At 34.3% G+C, this 20,943-nt stretch overlaps 1 pseudogene; it reads left to right on the top strand.

Annotated features, from left to right (window-relative positions):
* Positions 1-5,548: 5,548 nt before the first annotated feature.
* On the top strand, positions 5,549-6,439 carry LOC125349949 (annotated as a pseudogene).
* The last annotated feature ends 14,504 nt before the right edge of the window (positions 6,440-20,943 follow it).

Raw genomic sequence — 20,943 nt, 5'->3', positions numbered from 1 at the left:
ATAAAACAAATCAGATCATGCTAGTGGTGCGCACGTCAAATCCTAGCTTCTCAAGAAACTGAGATCTGAGGATCACAATTCAAAGCCATCTTGGGCTGGAAAGTTTCTGATACTCTTATCTTTAATTAGCCACACACAAAAAAATAAAACCCAGAAGTGAAACTATGGCCTAAGTGATAAAGTGCTATCCTTGATCACAGAAGTTCAGGGGCAGCACTCAGGCCCAGAACTCAAGCCTGAGAACTGCCAAAAATAAATAAATAAATAAATAAATAAATAAATAAATAAATAAATAAATAAATAAATAGATAGATAGATAGATAGATAGATAGATAAATAAATAAAACAAAATTATATTTATTTAAAAATAATTTTCTTTAAATATTGAAAGGACAAAAATTTATACAGAAAACGATAAAAGTTTTATGGGAAGTAATAATGGGCACACATATATCATCTCATACATATTAAAAGTGGCATTGTAAATCAGTGCAAAAAGCATAGACTATGGACTAAATGATGTGGAGAGAAGATATATTCAGGTCAAGCCCTTTGTAGGTGGCTGAGAGCCAGTGATTGATGAATGTTGACACCAGACAATGTAAACAGACAATTTCAGTTTCAGCTCTCTGAACGAGACTATGGTGTACCCACACATCTGCTTAGCTCTTCTTTCTGGACTATTTCTCCTCTTTTTGTTTTATAGGTATTGGTCCCTGATCAACAAAATTCTTCTCCCAAACCTAAGCTTCATAGATATGTCTCTCAGGAAGTTCAATCTGCAACATTCTGCAAGTTTATGTGATAGTAGCTATATTTTCTTTCTTTGCAAAATATGAAGTATAAAGGGCTTTCATAATTGGGAATAATTTGGCTGTTTAATGATGAACTGTGTTTTATTAACTAAAGAAAAAGACTGTAAAATATAATTGAAATGTTCAGTGTTTTATTTTACTAAAAAAGCCCTCTCTTGTTAACACCATGTGAATGTCATTGATGAACAGAACTACTGAAGGAAAGTGATTTGGGGTAATTTATAATTTATATTTCCAATTTTTTTTCAGCTGGGCGCTGGTGGCTCATTCATACCTGTAATCTTAGCTACTTAGGAGGCAGAGATCTGAGGATCATAGTTCAAAACCAGCCTGGTCAGAAAAGTCTATGAAACTCTTGTCTTTAGTTAATCACTGGAAAACCAGAAGTGGAGCTGTGGCTCAAAATGCTAGCCTGGAGTAGAAAAGCTCAGGGACAGTGACAGGCCCTGAGTTCAAGCCCCATGACCAAAATACAGAATGATTTTTCATTATGTATTGAAATATATTCTGAAATTAATTTACTAAATAAGTGCAGAACCTACTAAAACTTCAATAATAGAACAACTGTTATGTACATTATTTTTGTTTCTTTTGTTCTTATTGAGAGTTTTATGATTTACTCTTATCTAGAGTTAAAATAGGAACATAGTTACATAATTTATGATGTTTTCCCAATACTCTTCCTCTATTTTAAAAACAAGGATAAAGGTAAATTTATTGAGGGAAATGCTTTTATAATAATCTAGAAGAGTATGTTATTGGCTGTACTGACTACTCAGTGCAGAAATTTGAACAGAAATTTCCATAGTCTCTATAAATACAAGAGGAAAATTAATATAACCCATCATCTCCTATACTAGTTATCACCAGATACCACGAGATTAAATTGCTCAGTGTATACTTTTCAGTATCCACTTCTTCAGGAAGGAAGTGATAGACAATTGTAAGATAGTATAGCTTTGTAATAGGAAGTTTCTCTATTAAACAGTTGTAGATTCAGAATTAGTCCATTTGAGTGCAAGCTATGTCCTGAAATAGACAATATGATCTTGGGTAAATCACAGGACATATGCTTTAGTTATTTTTTTGGGGGGGATCTATAGTTTCTATAATTTAGGAAACTATACAGTAAAAAGGAGATTTTTTTCCCCATAAACACCACATAACTATTACTTAACTTATTTTAGGAAATTTACAAACTCCACGAGATGGTTCCATCAGTGCATATACAAGAAAAGTTGTGGCAAAGATTAAATGAGAAAAAAATAATCCTTATCATGGTGCTTACTAAAAGCTGGATATCATTAATGTGCAGCCACTGGGGAAGGGGATTGTCACACTCAAAGAATGAATCCACTCATATTGTCAGCCACTGACTTCCAAATAAGGATTAAGACAAAAATCAAAATAAACAAAATGGGATTAAATATAGCAACCAATTGATGATGTTCTTGTATCACCTTCCTGTGGTTGTACCTACACTATCTCTGTAATCTTATCTGAGTATATTGGAAACCGTGTATACTGGTATTAGAACTAGGAAATTGAAAGGGAATACCAAAATTGAGAGACACGGGATAAAAAAAAAAAAGACAAACAACTACAAAAGCAATACTTGCAAAACTGTGTGGTGTAAGTGAACTGAACAACTCATGGGGGAAAGGGAAAGGGGGAGGAGGGAGGGGGTTATGAGGAACGAGGTAACAAACAGTACAAGGAATGTATCCAATGCCTAACGTATGAAACTGTAACCTCTCTGTACATCAGTTTGATAATAAAAATTTGAAAAATAAATAAATACAGCCACCATACAGGAATTATTCTTTGTAATGGAATAATTCCCTTGACTTTTCTAAAATTACAAACTTTCATACAATGATTTCTATCAACATTTTTTTTTTTGGTTTTTAAACTCTGTCTAAAACAATAGAATAAGATTTGTTAGATAAGGAAACAAACGAGCAATATAAGATTAACTTAAAGGGAGACAGAACAGTAAAGGTTTTGAATTTTTTTCACTGAAAAAAATCATTTTTGTTATATATTTTCAGTATTCATCAACCAGCTATCAAAACTAAATCAAATGATCCATTTTATTTGCTTCTTATCTAAAAATAAAATTTTATCTATCTTTAGAAAATAAGACTTATTCTCTTCATCATGATGAAAAACATGAATGATAGTAGCCATGAAGGTAACCTAAAAAAAATCCACTATTTGGACCTATATTGTCTCTTGTCTGCTTCCTTTTACCATTGGCTTTATCTTTAGAAGCATGGCCACAAACCTTACACTAAAATACTGATAATTCACTTGCCAGACAATAAATGGATTTCTATTACTTTCTTTAGTATGAAAAAATTCATGAGTTAGACTTCAGTGTTCCAGCAGGGCATTTATGTTCAATTGTCTGTTACCGAGCAAAACTGTGATGAAATGGTCACTTAGGAAGTCACTGAGCAATGGTTCCCATTACATGTGTGTGATGGCTGAGCTGGATGCCTTTAGGAGCAAGGAAGTTAAATGAATATTCTGTTCATGTATTTTATTATCTAAACTAGAACACCATTGAGACTGAAAATGCTCATATTAAGAATAAACCGTTGTGAGAACAAGTATAGAACGAGAATGTATAAGGCCTGGGGGATATATTATCATTTCTTCTGTATCATTGAAACATTCTGAGAATAGTTGTAGGGAACTAAGAAAAAAACAGGGTACATTTACACTAAAGTAGCAATGTTGGATCTAATTTTCAAGAAAAACTACTAAAATAGATTTTTATTTAAGTTTTCATTTTTTCGGCGATTGTCACTAGATTCCATTTACACTGTCCTAGGCTGACAAATCTGTAGACTGAGAGCAAGCTGCTTGTAGTTCAACAATTCTGACAGAATTATTTGGACCTTTTCACTGCTGTATTCATCTCCAATGTATATAAACCATACATAAAGTTTGAATTAAATAATAATGTCCATATATACTTAGTGTACAGAGATTTCATGTGTTATACTGTACCTTGGTCTTAAAAATAGGATGATGATATGTCCTGGATGAAGTATTTTTATCCTATCAGTCAAGCAACACTAACTGTGTCCAATCAATGGAGCTGCAGGATAACAAGTGGGTGTAGAATGTGGAGAAAGGAAATGGATCCTGTTTATAAAAATATTACACCCATGACAGTTGATCTTGTGTTCTGGTTTCACTTATCTATTAGGATATCATAAGAAATATACAATGAAATATTCAATAAAGGACAATGGAACTCAAAATATGCACAACCTCTAGAAAAACTTATTTATTTTAGGAACTATAAAAATAGCAGCACCTTAGAAAAATAGCTTTCAACATGGATCCAGGAATAAAGCACTTCACACTTCATTTAACTCATAATTTATCATTCCAAACACTATGTCTAACTGACACACTCTAAAATATTTTTGGAAGCAAAAGGCTAAAGGTCTGTGAATGAATAATAGAGGGAATTGGAAGCCACGTTTTAAAAAAAAGTACACAGTTGGATTATTTTGTGTATATTAGAGTTAATTGCCAAGGTTCTGAGGTCAAGACATGAAGGTGGAAGCATGAAAGGGAATAGTAGAGTGAGAAAGCTGAAAATGTTATTGTAATAACACATTTTATCAGCATATAAGCCAAATTACCCATTTCTCATCTTTTATGTTCCCCATATATTTCAAATAGACTTTCTATATTGTTTAATAAGTAAATGTTGCTTGTTTCTAGTGTTGGTACTCATTTGGTCTGAACCATAATCGTAAATCTAACATAAAAATGTTAGAAACACAACTGCTATTATTGCATATGCATTAAATTGAAAATAAAGGCATACTTCATCTGAATATCTTAGTGTCTTATTTATTTTATTGGTATATATTGTAACAAGATGATATTCACAATTTATTGTATTTCATCATTATATTTTCACTTTTATCCTATGTTCATATTAAATGTGTTTGCTATTTTTCACTAAGTTATTTATAGATATGAGCTATCATCTTCTTAAATATATGTCAAATATTTAACAGAGATGATAACTTTGGAATTAATATTAGCAGTCTCAAATTAATAATCATATCAATAGTATTATTAAAATAATGTATGCATTACTCAGAATTAGTTCCATATATTTCTCTGGTACATCCATTCAGTCTTTTGCATTCTATTTACAATTGTTATTCAAAAGCTGAGGTAAATTTTGTTTATAGCTTGACATATAAAAGAAGAATTCATAGTCAAGTGCCAGTGGTTCATACCTATAATCTTAGCTACTCAGGAGACAGAGATTTGAGGATCATGATTCAAAGCTAGCTGGAACAGAAAAGCCCCTGAGACTCTTATCTCCAATTAACTACCAGATAACTGGAACTGGTGCTGTGATTCAAAGTGGTAGAACACTAGCCTTGAGCAAAAGAGCTCAGGGACAACTCCAAGGCCTCAGTTCAAGGCCCAGGACTGGCCAAAAATTAAATAAATAAGCCTTCATTTTGTTTTCGGAGTGTTATTGTGGTTCAGAAAAGGAGATTATATATATATTTGTAGCCAGTCAGCAAATACCTTCTTAGGGTCAGGTAAACTAAATCAAACCAAATAGATAGCAGGATGAGTCAAGTGACAGAACCAAAATGGAAACAAAGAGACTCAAATAAACTGTCAAGCAAAAAGAAGCTAAAGAATATGGAAAGAGCTTCTTCTTGTGGGGAAAACACCAAATGGCGGATGACGCAGGTGCAGCTGGAGGGTCCGGAGGGTCCGGAGGCCCCGGGGGCCCAGTCTTAGGAGACCGTGGCGGCTTCTGAGGAGGCTTCGGTAGCGGCCTTTGGGGTCGAGGTCCCGGCAGTGGTAGAGGCCTGTGTCGTGGCCGCGGGGCTTGTGCAGGCAAGGCCGAAGACAAGGAATAGATCCCCGTCACCAAACTAGGACGCCTGGTTAAGGACATGAAGATTAAGTCTTTGGAGGAAATCTATCTTTTCTCCCTGCTCACCAAGGAGTCTGAGATTATTGACTTTTTCCTGGGGATGTCCCTCAAGGATGAGGTGTTGAAGATCATGCCCCTGCAGAAGTAGACCCAAGCTGGCCAACGCACCAGGTTCAAGGCATTTGTAGCCATTGGCGACTACAATGGCCATGTGGGTTTGGGTGTTAAGTGCTCCAATGAGGTTGCCACTGCCATCCGAGGAGCCATCATCCTGGCGAAGCTCTCCATTGTCCCTGTGGGAAGAGGCTACTGGGGGAACAAGATTGGCGAGCCTCACATCTTCCCCAGCAAGATGACAGGCCTCTGTGGATCTGTGCTGGTGCACCTCATCCCCGCACCCAGGGGCACTGAGATTGTTTCAGCTGCAGTCCCCAAGAAGCTGTTGATGATGGCTGGTATTGATGTCTACTACACCTCAGCCAGGGGCTGTACTGCTACTTTGGGCAACTTTGCCAAGGCCACATCTGATGCCATCTCCAAGACCTACAGTTACCTGACCCCTGATCTCTGGAAAAAGACCATGTTCACCAAATCTCCTTATCAGGAATTCACTGACCATCTTGTGAAAACCCACTCCAGAGTCTCTGTGCAGAGGATCCAGGCTCCAGCTGTGGCTACGACATAGGATTTTTTATACAAGAACAATAAAGTGAATTAAGCCCGGAAAAGAAAAAAAAAAAAAAAGAATATGGAAAGAAAAAAAGTAAAAAGCCAGAAAAAAGGGAAAAGAATAAAATGAAAAGAATAAAAGTAAAGGAAAATATTTTACAAAAAAGAGAAAAGAAGGAAAAACTAAAATAGAAAGTAAAGGAGAAAAAAAAACAGAAAAAAGAAAGCCAGAATTAAACATGCACACAATCAAGAAACAGGCTTAGCAATCACGGTAGACTCTGTACCTAAGATAAACAAAAAAATGAGTTCTTTAATTTGTTTGGGGACCTGAGTCTCCCAGTGTGTGGTATGCAGTATCTTAGTGGAGTCTCTGCTTTTTTTTTTTTTCCTATTTTTTTTTCCTTTATTGTCAAAGTGAAGTACAGAGGGGTTACAGTTTCATGTGGAAGGCAGTGAGTACATGACTTTCCACTTTTGATCACATTGGCTTATAAAATCAGTAGGAAATAATGCTTTTCTGCTTTTGTTGTTGATATTTACAGCTGTCCTGTAGCCAAGATCTGGTCACAGCCAGGGGGTGGAGTTCCTTGGTTTACAGGTAAGAAAGAGTCTCTGATGGTTGTAGATTGGGATCTACATTGCCGGATTGCAAGGTGCTCGGATGTAATTGAATTCTGAAGCTTTCCTGATAGGGGAGTGTGCCTGTTACCTAGATTCCCACTCTCAATATAATTGGGAAGCAGCTACAATTTTAAGCCTTGTATGTAGCTTATAAATCAAAGAGAAAAAATGAATTCTTTAATCAGCTTGTTTGAGTGGCTAGAAAAGCACTCTGCTTTACAAAACTGGAGACTGCTACTTGTTTCCCATCCTAGATTAGACAGCACTGGGGGAGTGGGTGTCTTCTTAGCTCAAAGGTAGGAGATGGTTCTTAACTATGGCCTAAATCTGCAAAGCACTGTCTACCTTGCTTTTGTTTTTGTATTAGGGCAATGTCCCTGAGCTTTTTCACTCAAGGCCAGTACTCTACAATTTGAGCCACAGCTTCGCTTATGGTTTTCTCATAATTAATTGGAGAAAAGAATCTCATGGACTTTACTGCTTGGAAAGGATTCAAACCATGATCCTCAGATCTCAGCTTCACCAGCAGGCATGAGGCTAAGCATGCGGAACAACACGGAGCACAAACTGAACATTCATTGAATCATATGATTATACTAAATGATGTTTAGGAATAAATTTTTATATGTGCATTTACTAATTATTTGCACCATTCAAATATTTTAAATGGATAATCATGGAGCATTATAATTTTAATTTACAATTTTAATTTAACAGTGTTGTCATGGGAAAAGAGAAACTGCAGTTACAAACTTGAAATTTCTGCTTGATGCCACTTATGAAGAGATTACCACAAATCTAATGACTAGTTTAAGCTCCTTTTACACTGAGGGAAATATCTTGCTTCCATTTACAGGGATTTAGGTGCTCCAGATTATAGCCCTCAGTTATCAGCACAATAATTATATAACTTCAGGCAAAGTACTTAAGAATACATATCTTTTGTCTTTGAAAAAGAAAATAATTGTCTTGTAAGTTCTGTAAGTTAGCTAGAAATATAAAAAATATGTAGGAGATACTATATATCTGTCTCTATAAGTAAATAATTTATTTTAATTACATAAGTTTTACACATTTGAGTTTTTACATTGCATTATGATACATTGGTAAGATTCTCTAAATTCAAATGTGGACTCCAGCATGAAATAACAATCAACTATGAGTATTTTAGTGATGCAGAAAGTTTAGAGAAATTTTCAGTGTGAATGAAAAATGTAAGTTTTAGAGTTAAATGTCCACATTCCTCAAAAATGTACTCAAACCATGTGACAGATGAATCAAATTTATCTTCAAGTTAATTCCACATGTGTTTGTTATATAATACGAAATGAATTTCTTTCACTGAATGAACCCTATTTATGGTAATGGAAATAACAAACTTCTATGAAATCATGTTTAGCTCTGACCAAAATTCTGCATTATTTTAAGAATGGTTCTTAATGTATATTTAGATTATGAATTTAAAGTACCGTGGATTTTAATATATTATTATAAAATGATAGCTCTATAATAAAATTAATTTACAGATATTTAGTGTTATAGATATTCATCTATAAGTAAGGTAGATTTATAAGCACATAGAACCCACTAAATATTGAAAATTCAAGATTTATCTTTAGCAGAATGATTTTATATTACTATCATTTACATGTAAGTACACACTTTTTCATATATATTGTTCTCTTAAATCCTTATAATTATTTTTATTATTTTTTATATAATTATATAATTGTTTAAAAATGTACTTTGGCCTTACTGTATGCTTGGAATTTTTAGTCATATAACCCAATAGCCAAGTGACCTGGTTATATTATTGTTACTAAATCTGTACCATGGTTCATTTTTTAGTCCCTATATTCTTACTGTCTGAGATTTACATGTGAGTTTTAGTGTATATTCTTGCATCTCTCTTTTTAATTTAGAAAAATCATGTATAAATGCTGAAAAGACTAAGCTACTTATTAGTTAACATGAATCAATTATTAACTTACGATGGGATTAACAGTGCTGATCTCTGTTATGGACTAGAAGAATTACATGATAATTGATAGAAAATGGAAGACCTTATCAATGGGAAACCACGTGATACAAAAACTCACTAGAAGTCATTTCTCCAGCAAAACTGAAGCTTTGTTCCCTTGGCTAGCAGCGTCACATTCTTCTTCTTCTTTTTTTTTTTTCCCTACCCCAAAAGCTGACAACCACATTCAAGTCCCTACTTATGTGAGTTTTAATTTTCTGGATCCCAAATATATGGTCATGCAGTATGTATCTCTTCATGCTTGGCTTATTTTTTATTTCTTTATTTTTTTATTTTTTTTGGCCGTCCTGGAACTTGGACTCAGGGCCTGAGAACTGTCCCTGTCTTCTTTTTGCTCAGGGATAGCACTCTGCCACTTGAGCCACAGTGCCACTTCTGGTCAATTTATGTATCTGTGGTGCTGGGGAATCAAAACCAGGGCTTCATCTACATGAGGCAAGCACTCTTGCCACTAGGCCATATCCCCAGCCCCATGCTTGGCTTATTAATATCATGTCTTTCATTGTTCTTGAAAATAACAGGGATTTCCTTCTTTCTTTCAAAGACATCATGTACTTTACAAATGTACTTAGAACAGTTAGGTAGATTTCACTTATTGGCTATTGTGAATAGGGCTGTTACTTAGGAGTGGTGATATCTTTGTAGGCTTGGGAGTGTTAATACCTTTTAATCATCCTGAGTTTCTTCCCTTGCACATATACTTAGAAATGAAATTGCTAGATGATATGGTAGATCAATTTTAAGTGTTCAAAAAACTTAATATCATTTTCAATGGTGGTTGTATAAACATACAGTCTCATCAACACTCTATAAAGGTTTCCTTTTTCCTATATCATCATTAGTACTGGCTAGTTCTTATTTCTCATAATAGTAACTTTAAGAAGCTTGTATAATACACCATTGTGATATGGAGCATTTTTTTATATACAGCTGTCCACTTGAAGCCTTCTTTTGAGAAACTGGTCAGCTACTTTGTGCATTTTTACATAAGGTTATTTGTTTTATGGCTATTGAGGGTTTCAAGTCACTATATATTTTGGAAATGGACCTTTTATCAAAAATATAGCAAGTAACATTTCCTCTGATAGCACAGATTGTCTCTTTAGTCTGTGGATTGTTTTCTTTGCTCTATAAAGTTCAATGCAATCCCATTTGTTGATTTTTACTGTTTGCTTGTGATTTTGAGATAATATTCCCAAAGCATTGGAAATACCAGTGTCAGGAAACTTTCTAGAGTCATCATTTAAAAGTAAATTCAATTTTTAAAATAGAAAATCATATGAAAGCCATATCTACAAAGAAGACTTTCCTATGACACATTATTTTTAAAGTAATATCACAGTGTTTTGCAACACTAGATTTAAATAAATGTTGAAAGCCAAGTGTTGTGGTGCACAGTTGTAATCCTAGCTATTCAGCCAGGTGGAGGCATGAGGACAGAAGTTCAACCAGCAAAGTCAACATTAGACTTTCTCTCAAAAACAGAAATGATTGGGGCTGGGGATATGGCCTAGTGGCAAGAGCGCTTGCCTCGTATACATGAAGCCCTGGGTTCGATTCCCCAGCACCACATATACAGAAAATGGCCAGAAGTGGCGCTGTGGCTCAAGTGGCAGAGTGCTAGCCTTGAGCAAAAAAAAAAAAAAAAAAAAAAAACAAGCCAGGGACAGTGCTCAGGCCCTGAGTCCAAGGCCCAGGACTGGCAAAAAAAAAAAAAAAAAAAAAAAAAAAAAAAAACAGAAATGATTATACCAAATAAAAGAAAAGCCTCAAAATCTAAATAAAAGTTGGAAGTACAATAAAGATAAGCTCAGCACAATAACAAAGCATCCATAAAATATCATTTGGTAAATTCTGGATTTTCATTAGTAAATTAGGACTAAAGATCAACATGAGATATTCTCCCTGCCTTTACCACAGTCGATTCCATTGGTCTCTAACATGCTGTGTTTAAAAAATGATATGGGAATAGTAAGAGTTTTCAGTCATTGGCCTTCTGAATAATTAAGATTACATGCATGAGCTTCTGTTCTACTTTTGATGGGGTTAGCTGAAAATATTGTAATTAAAACTGAATTTAATACAACTAGTCCTGTGAACATTATAGTGCAGCCTTCCCTAGCTGCAGCATGTGCAGTACTCAAGACTTCATTATTAAGAATCCATCCCCAGCTAACTATCATATGGCCTTCAGTTCAAGCCAAGACACTTATGTACACAAACACAAAAATAGTGGCTTCCCTCATAAGTTATATTTCTCCACTAAAATGTTCTCACTTATGTGAAGGGATTTATTACACTTAAAATGACAATAAATAAATATTCATTGATCAGTAAGATGATAAAGAAATAGATATGATCTACACATAAATTAGAACTGAGAATTTGTAGTTTGAAATTCAATTTTATCAGACTGTCAAACTACCATAAATCACAAAGGAAAAGGTACAAAAAGTAAGTTTTATAATTTCAAGAACTTTAAGTTTCAAAGAACCTTTCATACTGGGTTTTAAAAGGTTTTCCCTCCTTTTTCTTTTTTCTTTTTCTTTTTCTTTTTGCCAGTCTTGGGGCTTGGGCTCAGGGCCTGAGTACTGTCCCTGGCTTCTTTTGCTCAAGGCTAACACTCTACCACTTGAACCACAAGGACACTTTTGGCTTTTTCTGTTTATGAGGTGCTGAGGAATCAAACTCAGGGTTTCATGCATTCTAGCAGAGCACTGTACCACTAAACCATATTCCCAGACTAAAAGTTGTTCTTTCCTTACTAAATGTAAACTTTCTGTTTCACCATAGTTCTATTTTCTTTTCTGATCTAACAGGTCATTGAGTTACACATCCAGACATTACTGATCCATACATTACTCGTGCTAATAAGAAAGCCTACTGCTTGAGCTATAATGTCAACTATTTATTGTTATTTACTTACTCATTTTTAAGATATTGATTTGGGTTTTTTGTCCATGTCAATCCTAGACCACACCCTCTCATTTCCCATCACAGGTAGGAACAAGCATGTACCGCCATATACAGAAGTTTTCTGCTGAAATAGATTCTCACAAAACCTTTTTTGCCAAGGCTAGCCTGCAACCATGACCCTTAAAATCTTAGTCTCCCGCATAGCTGGGCTGACAACATATGAACTACTGCATTCAGTTTTTTAAGAAATTATATTAGTCATTTGTGATAGGGATATTGGTTACTTTCCTTTCCTCTAGGCTAATTTAGAACTATGATCCTTCTGATTTCTGTGTCCCAAGTAGCTAAAATTTTAACTGACAGCCATTAATGGCGATTCTTTCTCATTGAAAGAAATAAACCTCAAATTCTTAATTTTTTTAACAGCACCCCATACTTACACTGCTGCCATGAAGGCACTCAACAATCTGGACTCAATAAGGATAAAAATATAGAAAGGACGCAGTTTTACTAAGAAAGAGCAAGGCTCAATTGTGGATATTTATAATTTTTATGTACACATGGAATAGATATACTTGGGATTGTCAAAAGAACATTTTTTTCCGGTGTATTTCCAGATGGCTATATGACATGTTATGTAATCACCTACCACTGATTACTCCAGAGTCATATAAGGGACTGTAAATAAAGTAATAATTCTCTCTGCTGGAGTTTTTGGACCTGTGAGTATGGCCATCTGTCTCTAGTGTCTAAAGCTTTTAAAGTCAATGACTCTTTGAAGTTATGTTTACTACCATTTTACTTAATCCAGAAAGTCAAAAAGAAAGCAGAGTTCTCTGAGCAAGAGGAAATTGGGAATCAGCTGTTCAGTGTAGGGGACTTGGCAAAACAGGTTTCTCAAGATCAGTCTCTGCGTTTTCAGATGTGAAAAGTGAATTTGTAGTCATATGCTAGGAAAAATGGTTAGTACGTGAAGAAATCATGGAAGACAAGATAGCAGGTACAGAGAATTTTAGTGTTGTAATAAAGGGGATGGTGCAAGTGACAGTGTTTTTGCAGGCCTGAAGATCAATTACTTTAGACAGGACAAATTTGGGGAATTTTGGAGCACAGGAAGTCATTAAGTAGTAAACATCAAGTACTAGCAATGAGTAAGAAGCTGTGTGAAGAAAGATCTTGTACTAATAAAATCAAATCTAATCACAAATGTATAAAAAAGTGCAAGAAATGTTGAAACCAACAAACAAGGATGCATACACATGTGTTTATTATGTGTGTGTTCTGTGTGTGTACACACATGTGGCTATTTTCTATTTAAATGCTGCACTTATTTTAGTAAATATATAAGATAATTGAGTAAAGTGTTGATACTATCCCAGTAACATGATGTTATAGATAATATATAATATATAAAAGTATATGGTTGATGTAAAATAAAATTTTAAAAAAGATCAGTCTCTGCCTTTTTCAGAAACTAAGCAAAATTTCCTTTTTATTTTATTTAAATTTTCAGCAGCAATATTTAAAACTCATGTCCCAGTTTCATAAGTTGTAAAATGCCTCCAAACATACCTGTTTCTAGTTTCTACATGAATCTAGCTCATATAACTTAACCTCAAGACTGAAAGAACTTATCGCACATTTGATAAATAAATATGCCTCCATATGGATTGATTAGGATATTGTTTGGCAGCTGCATGAGTCTCATTAGTTTGATTTTTATTTTGCACCTTTTTTCTTGATAACATCTCCGCTCTCCAATATTCTTATATATTTTTACTCTGATTTTCAGTTTTAAACTAAATGTCAGACTTCACAAACAACTGATTTTCATTCTTTGTATAATTCTATTCTAAACCCATTGTTTGTTATTCACTTCTTTTCATGAATTTCTCCATCCAGTTAATCCAACATCATCTGTCAAGACTTAGGTATAATTATCTAAGGCATTCCTGAGCATAAATCTGGTGCTTTTCTTTCTACATGCTCTGCTTTCTTCCTCTATCATTTGTTGAATTTTCCTTTAATCTCTTTAATAAATCAGATTGATTTATGTAATACCCTCAACTGTTCTTTGTTCATTTCATTCTTTGATTCTGTGATCTTTCATGAAGGTCTTTCTGAAAAAGACACATATTAAATGACTTCCTTGATTGAGTTTTGGATTATAGTTAAAATTAGGACTTGATAATAAAAGAGATCTGCAAAGTTTGCAGGGTTTTTTTTTTTTAGATTTGTTCTACTCAGTTGGATATTAATGAGAGCTGTGGAGAAGCAAAAATTACAACAGTGATTTTTTAAATCAAGGTTACTTTTATGTGTACATATTTTATGCCAAAAATGAGGCCAAAATATTAGTCTATTTACTAGAATATTAATTAAAGTAAAAATACATTTATTAGAACTATGTGTAGACATGTAGTTATAGCCATACCATAGAACAGTAACTGTTTATGTAGCTTCCAACAAAAGACTCTGTGTTTCCCTTAAAAAATTAAATTGTCCAAAAAACATCACTGTGTCTTCAACATGGTATCCTGTGAATCTGGCTCATATAAATCTAGTAAAACCTTGAAAGTGTGCAAAGGCTGGAAGTAGAGCATCATCTGCAGCAGGAGTTGAAAAAAATGCTTTCCTTAGGGTCAGTACAATCTACTGCTAGTTTTTGAGAACTGCTTCATGTTGAAATATAGCCAGGTTTATTCCTTTTGTGCTGTTTTTAAGTTCGAACAGCAGAGCTGAAGAACTGACAAAAACCATATGGATCTGAGAGCTGAGAATGTCTACCAGCTGGTTACTCAGAGAAGAAGATTAACTGTCAATTTAGAGAGTCCAGACAAAAGAAGCAACCTCAAAATTCAGTCTTATTGTATTTAAGTCACAAAGATGTAAATATATAAACCATATGTCAGATATTCTGAGGAATCTAAGATATTTGTGATAGTGTTTAACTTTTTTTAGGAGTATCATTGATTTTTATTGGGTTTAAGTTACTACGTATATTTCACAGTACACATTTTAACTTTCACAGTGATATAAATTATCATTCTACTCTACATAGCTTATGAAGTCTATGAACTTTAACAATAAAATCATGTCCTCTATTTTAGGTGATATGTACATTATTTTCCTTTTGTTTAGTAACATCTGTCCCCTTTTTCACTTATTCTTTCCTTCCCATTCCCACCCATGAGTTGCTTAGTTCACTTTCATCACTGTCCAATGTAGTTGACAGCCCCCTCTGCTATATCATCATCATCATCGTCGTCGTCGTCATCATCATCATCATCATCATCCTCACACACTTACCACTCATTCTATGTCCTCTTCTCTTTTTTCTGTATTATGGTATCTTGAGACCTGTTTACTTTGTTCTATTTTTTTGCATTTTGATTCTAACACTCACATATCAGGGAGACCATATGCCACTTTTCTCTGTTCTTGGCTTGTCTCACTCAACACGGTTTATTCTAGAAAATGCCATTGTTTTATTCTTTTTAATGTCAGTGTAAAATTCCAATGTATACAGGTACCACATTTTTTAATCAATTCATCTGTAGTGGAGCATCTGGGTTGTTTCTATATCTTGGCTATTGTGAATAGTGCAGCAAAGAACATGGAGGTACAGGTGTCCTTGTCATACCCTGGTTCCTGTTGTTCCAGATAGATGCCTAGGAGTGGTATGACTATGTTTAGTTTTTTGAGGAACCTTCAGGCTGCTTTCCAGAGTGGTTGTACTAGTTTACATTCCCACAAGCAGTGCAGTAGGGTTTGTCTTTCTCCACATCCCTGCCAGCATTTGTTGTCTTTTGAATTCAGAATATAGGCAATTCTTACTGGGGTAAGGTGGTATCTCAGTGTTGTTTTTATTTGCATTTCCTTTATGGTCAGGGATGGTAAGAACTTCCACACGTGTTACTTTGCCATTTTTATTTCTTCTTCTGAGAAGTGTCTATTTAGTTCCTTTGCCCATTTAGTGATTGGTTTATTAGGTTTAGAAACAGTTAGTTTCTTAAGCTCCCTGTATATGATAGATATTAGGCCTTTGTTGCCTTATTGGTAAATATCTTTTCCCAGTTGGTTGGCTGTTTCTAGTTTCATAGCAATGTCTTTAGCTCTGCAGAAACTTTATTTTAACATAGCTCCATTTGTCAAGTCTCTCTCCAATCTGTTGTGCCCCTGAGACGCTGTTCAGAAGGAGTATAATTTAGAGAGAAGGTGCTCTGTGATTCCTCTGATCAGATCTGCATACTAATGGGACTTTTATTTTCTTGGTTTTCCAGTTTTGCTAAATTCTATTGCTTGGGTTCCATGAAACAATCAAGTCTCTGATTGTTTCAGACTCCATCTTCCTCTAAAATGAGACTGTTCTCAGATTTCCTCATACCAATAACATTCTGACAAAGCCATTAACTTCATCAAGAGTATCCCAACAGTATCTGCCTGGTTTGAAGAGTTTCATTCTTGCTGCAAACCATCGCGAGTGCCTGGTCCTGCTGCAGCGGGGAGCAAGGCCGGGAGCAAAGCAAGGATGGAGACAGACCGTGGAATTGGTTTTGAGGTGGCAGGCCTCACTCCAGAAACAGATGATAGTGTTTAATTTTATAGACTAGATTTGAAATAATGACAATTAATGTTGTAACATGCATTAAGCTTTGTAAGATAATTGTGTAAGGAACTTGTATTTCTACCAACATTCGATTTTGAAAAGATGATGAGCAGGGGGTTTACAGCTACATAAGTATTTTGTAAAAAAGTTTTTCAATTAACCTTCAAAAAAACATATACCCCAAATGTATTTTCCTGATTAATTTTTGAATTTTTCCTTTTCATTCTCTTTGCTATCAATATTATTTCCTATCCAAATCTCTCTCTCTTGCTCCCTTTCACACACACACACACACACACACACACACACACACAAGCACCAATTCACCATACACATATAACACACATACAAAACAATCTTCACATTTGTCACCTTAAACTGCTATGTTTATCTGGTGCTTTCAGAGTGACTGAGTAGAGAAAGAATTTATCTTTATAACAAGGGAACTGTCCATGATTTTATTAACCAAGTATATTTCTAATGGTAGTGTAGTTTAATAAGAAATGCAGTTTAGGTTAATGGAAATATTTAACTTCTTTAGAGCTTAAACTACAGCCAATACTAATTCATTGTCATTACTTAACTTCCAGACTAAAAACAAAACAAAACAGATATGTTCATGAATTGCAAAGAGTTTGGCTTCCAGTTAAATTATAGAAATGTGAAACAGTGGTTTATAAAACTAAATTTTTAGCATTCTTGTCAGGAAGTGCATAAATCTGTCATTTCCCAAAGAACTTCTAGTGCTTCTCAGCCTCAGTCTGAAAATCTTGTGCTAAACCTTGACTAGGTGGCCAAAAATGAAAAAAGAGGAACTAGGGTTTCTCCCCAGAGAAATTCCAAACTGTACTCCTTACTATAGGATAATATCCTCAAAGTTGAATGCATTTCTCTGGCATATGTTCTACATTTCCATCATTAGGAGGCTGAAATAAGAGGATATTAAAGTCAAGGCCAGCTTAGGCTGCACAATGCTATCCTGCCTCAAATTAAAAAAAAAACAAAAACAAACACCATAAAGTAAAGCAAGAAGGACCTTTCATGCAGGAAGATAATTTATAATGCTCTTCCTTATTTAAAGAAATAACTTCCTTTCCATTGAATCAGTTACTTCTATTTTCTCCACTCAAGCTCTTTATTATTCCAAGTTATGCATCAAGATGAGATTCATTGTTTTGTTCTTTACATAAACTATGCTATGGTCCACCTTAAGGATCTTGTATGATTGCCCTTTTCTTACAAGTCAACGTCAAATCCTAAGATTAATATTTCACCTTCTTAAAATATGACTCCAAACTTAAAATACCAACTTCAGATTGTTTCTTCACATATAAAGAATAAAATCCTCTTGCTCTACTTTTTATTTGAAAGTGTATAAAGAAAACTCTCCCTTTTTCTTAATTTAATTGTCCTTCACTCCTTTTGTTTTCCAACCTTTTCCCTTGTGAATATTTATTTAAACTTTTCCTTCCTCTTAGAATGCATTCCATTTATTGCTGAATTCATCATATTGTAATTCCTCCTCCTCAGCTCATTTTATCTCTATTGTTTTCCAGACTTTAGGACAGATCAAGTAGTCACTCCTCTTATTCCATCAGACCTATTTATGCTTTTTCATCATTTGAGATAAAGGTATTCACATCCAATATTTATGAAAGAATGACTTTACAAATCATAATCTGAATATAAGGTATTTATATAATTCTGTTCATTTGGAAATTATTTGCTGAGTGCACAATGTGGGACACTTCTCTTAATGTTGGGCCAAAGGGATTAACAAAAGAAGACCCAAACCTTTTACTTTCAGGAACTAGTAGTGTTCCACAAAAGTGGCAATCCAAATATACATTATGCAAATAATTCAATTATGTAATAGAAATTCACAGGGAAGGAGAATATTTTGGACCACTTTATTTGTCAAATATCCAGGACCACTGGGACCCAGTCAAACTTGTGGTTGCCCCACATCCTCTTCTGGATGCCATCATTGAATGAGACATAATCAGGAGCCACCTCCCATTCTTTGCACTTGGATTAGTCCTTGGTTGTGGATTTTTCATCTATTTTAGAATGTGAGCAAGCTGACCTTTATTTACCCTTAGTGTTTCATTCTGAGCCAGCATCTTTACAAAGCACCTTAAATTGCATTTGTTATTAGGTTCAATTAAAGTTTTAGTGGCTATAAAGTAAAAGGATTAATTAAACCCACGTTTCATTAAGTTAAAATCTCAGGTGTTTGGGAATATCTTATCATCTTTGAGTTTCAGTTTCTATAGGAATAAAATATGTTTAATTATACTGCTATCTCAGAGACTTATTATAGTTTTCTGTCAGCTAGTATTGCAAGAGGTACTCAACACATTATTTCAAATTATGACAGGGAGCTCTGTTCTACTCTCCAAACCCATTTTCTTTTTTAAGTTTAAAAAGCAAGATTATTGCTGATGTTGTTCCTTTCTTTAACTTACTGCTTTCTCTGTATTCAAGTTTAAAAAATTGATGTACTACATCTGGATATAAAATTCCATTGTGTTTGCCAATATTGTTAAGACAACATTAGCAAAATACTCAAAGAGATTCCTTTAAAAAGGTGTTGGCACTGAATTGCTTGGCAATTTTCTCTGGGTAGTGCATCTGAATTAGACCCATTAACTTCCACTAGAATTGAATAGCCATCCTGGGAAAGCTTTGCAAGGAAAAAAATGAGTGTAGTCAAACTTAATGCAGGGTGTATGGGAACATCTAATGCATAATGTAATACAAAGTATTGCAATGTGGTCTATTAGTCACACCTTGAAACCTGCTTCAAATCTAGAAAGACAATTAAAATAGCTACAAGGGAAAACAGAAGTTCTAGAGACCTTTGGATATTTCCTTTACACAAGGGATGATTTAAACTAAGCACAAATCAATGCTTTTACTTTCAGAGAACTTTAGGACATTTTGGTTTGGTTTTTGTAAAGAAGTCACGTTTAAATATTTTCTTTAAAAATGGGGTTAAAGTCTTATAACTTTACCTTACTATATACAAAAGGACATTTTAAAATGAATACATAGTTTCATATTTTTAAATAGTCCATGGGGGAATTGTCATTTAAAAGGACTATTTCTTCAATATTTTTAGAAACAAATCACCTACCTACCTTTGTAATTTCTTAAAAACTAGAACTTGAGTAAAGTTCATGATTTTCTTTTTCTGCCTGTAGGGCAGGTATAGATTTTCTTTCTTATCAATTCCTGGAAGCATGCAAGTATGTTGCTTTGTGTCTATCAATGCAGTGGACTATATGTATGTTTTGGGAACCACATTTAGGATACATTTGCAGAGCAGTAGTAATGTTGCATCTGGAATCTTCAGCATGTGGAATCTCTCTATCCTCTGCCTTGTGGGGACTGAGGCTAACTGTGGCTTTCTTGCAAAGCGACAGAGACTCTCCTGGCATTTATATACATAAATACATACAGATTCAGAGAAGTTATGTGAATCTTGCTGAGAAATAAAATTGAACTGCACATGCTATGAAGCTGGTCACTGAACAGTTTACAGAGTGAGTTAATGGACTCAGTAAACACTTGTGCCCACATCTCTACCTAACCGGTGACAGTACACTTGCATCCAAAAATTATTTACAGAAAAATAATCTGAAGATGAAACTTTATGGAAAATGGAAAGGGATTTCATTTGTGAAACAAAGATGAGAGCACAAAACAACAGAACTTGATAAAGTGTACTTGAAAGCAACTATAGATACTCATTTTTATCTTAGAACGGGGTTTAGAAAGCCTCTAATCCCTACCACAAGAAAAATCAAAGATGTACTTTAAAAGCACATGTCAGTCTAAACAATCAGAGAAATGAAAGAAGGATTTGGATGTGACAAGTGGGAAAATACTAGTAGTGTCTCTATTAGAGATGCTTCTTATGATTTGAAATACATCTGATGTAAGCACCAGTTGCCTTATCGTCTTTCCCATTTATCAGAAACAAACAAATTGGCTCTAATTAGGATTCCATGGTTCCCTGAGTAATAGATTAGTGACAACTTTAATTGATTGCTGCGATCACTATAAAACATGCTCCATAAGTTATTAGACTTTGAAAATGTTGGAAATAAAAAACAGATATAATAGGGTAGTGTTTCAAAATTTGTAATTTGTATTTTGTCAATGCCTAAGAAGATTTGACATGAAATATTCAAATAAAGAAGAGAAAATTGATTAATTTATTTCAAAAGCTCTCTAGTCAAAAGAATCAGTAAAATACATACTACTTGAGAAAATTCATATTTATTATATAGCATTTCTGTTTATCTTAGCATGCTATAGGAAA

The sequence above is a fragment of the Perognathus longimembris genome, chromosome 4, assembly GCF_023159225.1.
Source record: "Perognathus longimembris pacificus isolate PPM17 chromosome 4, ASM2315922v1, whole genome shotgun sequence".
NCBI lineage: Eukaryota > Metazoa > Chordata > Mammalia > Rodentia > Heteromyidae > Perognathus > Perognathus longimembris.
This window is presented reverse-complemented; position numbering and strand designations above follow the sequence as displayed.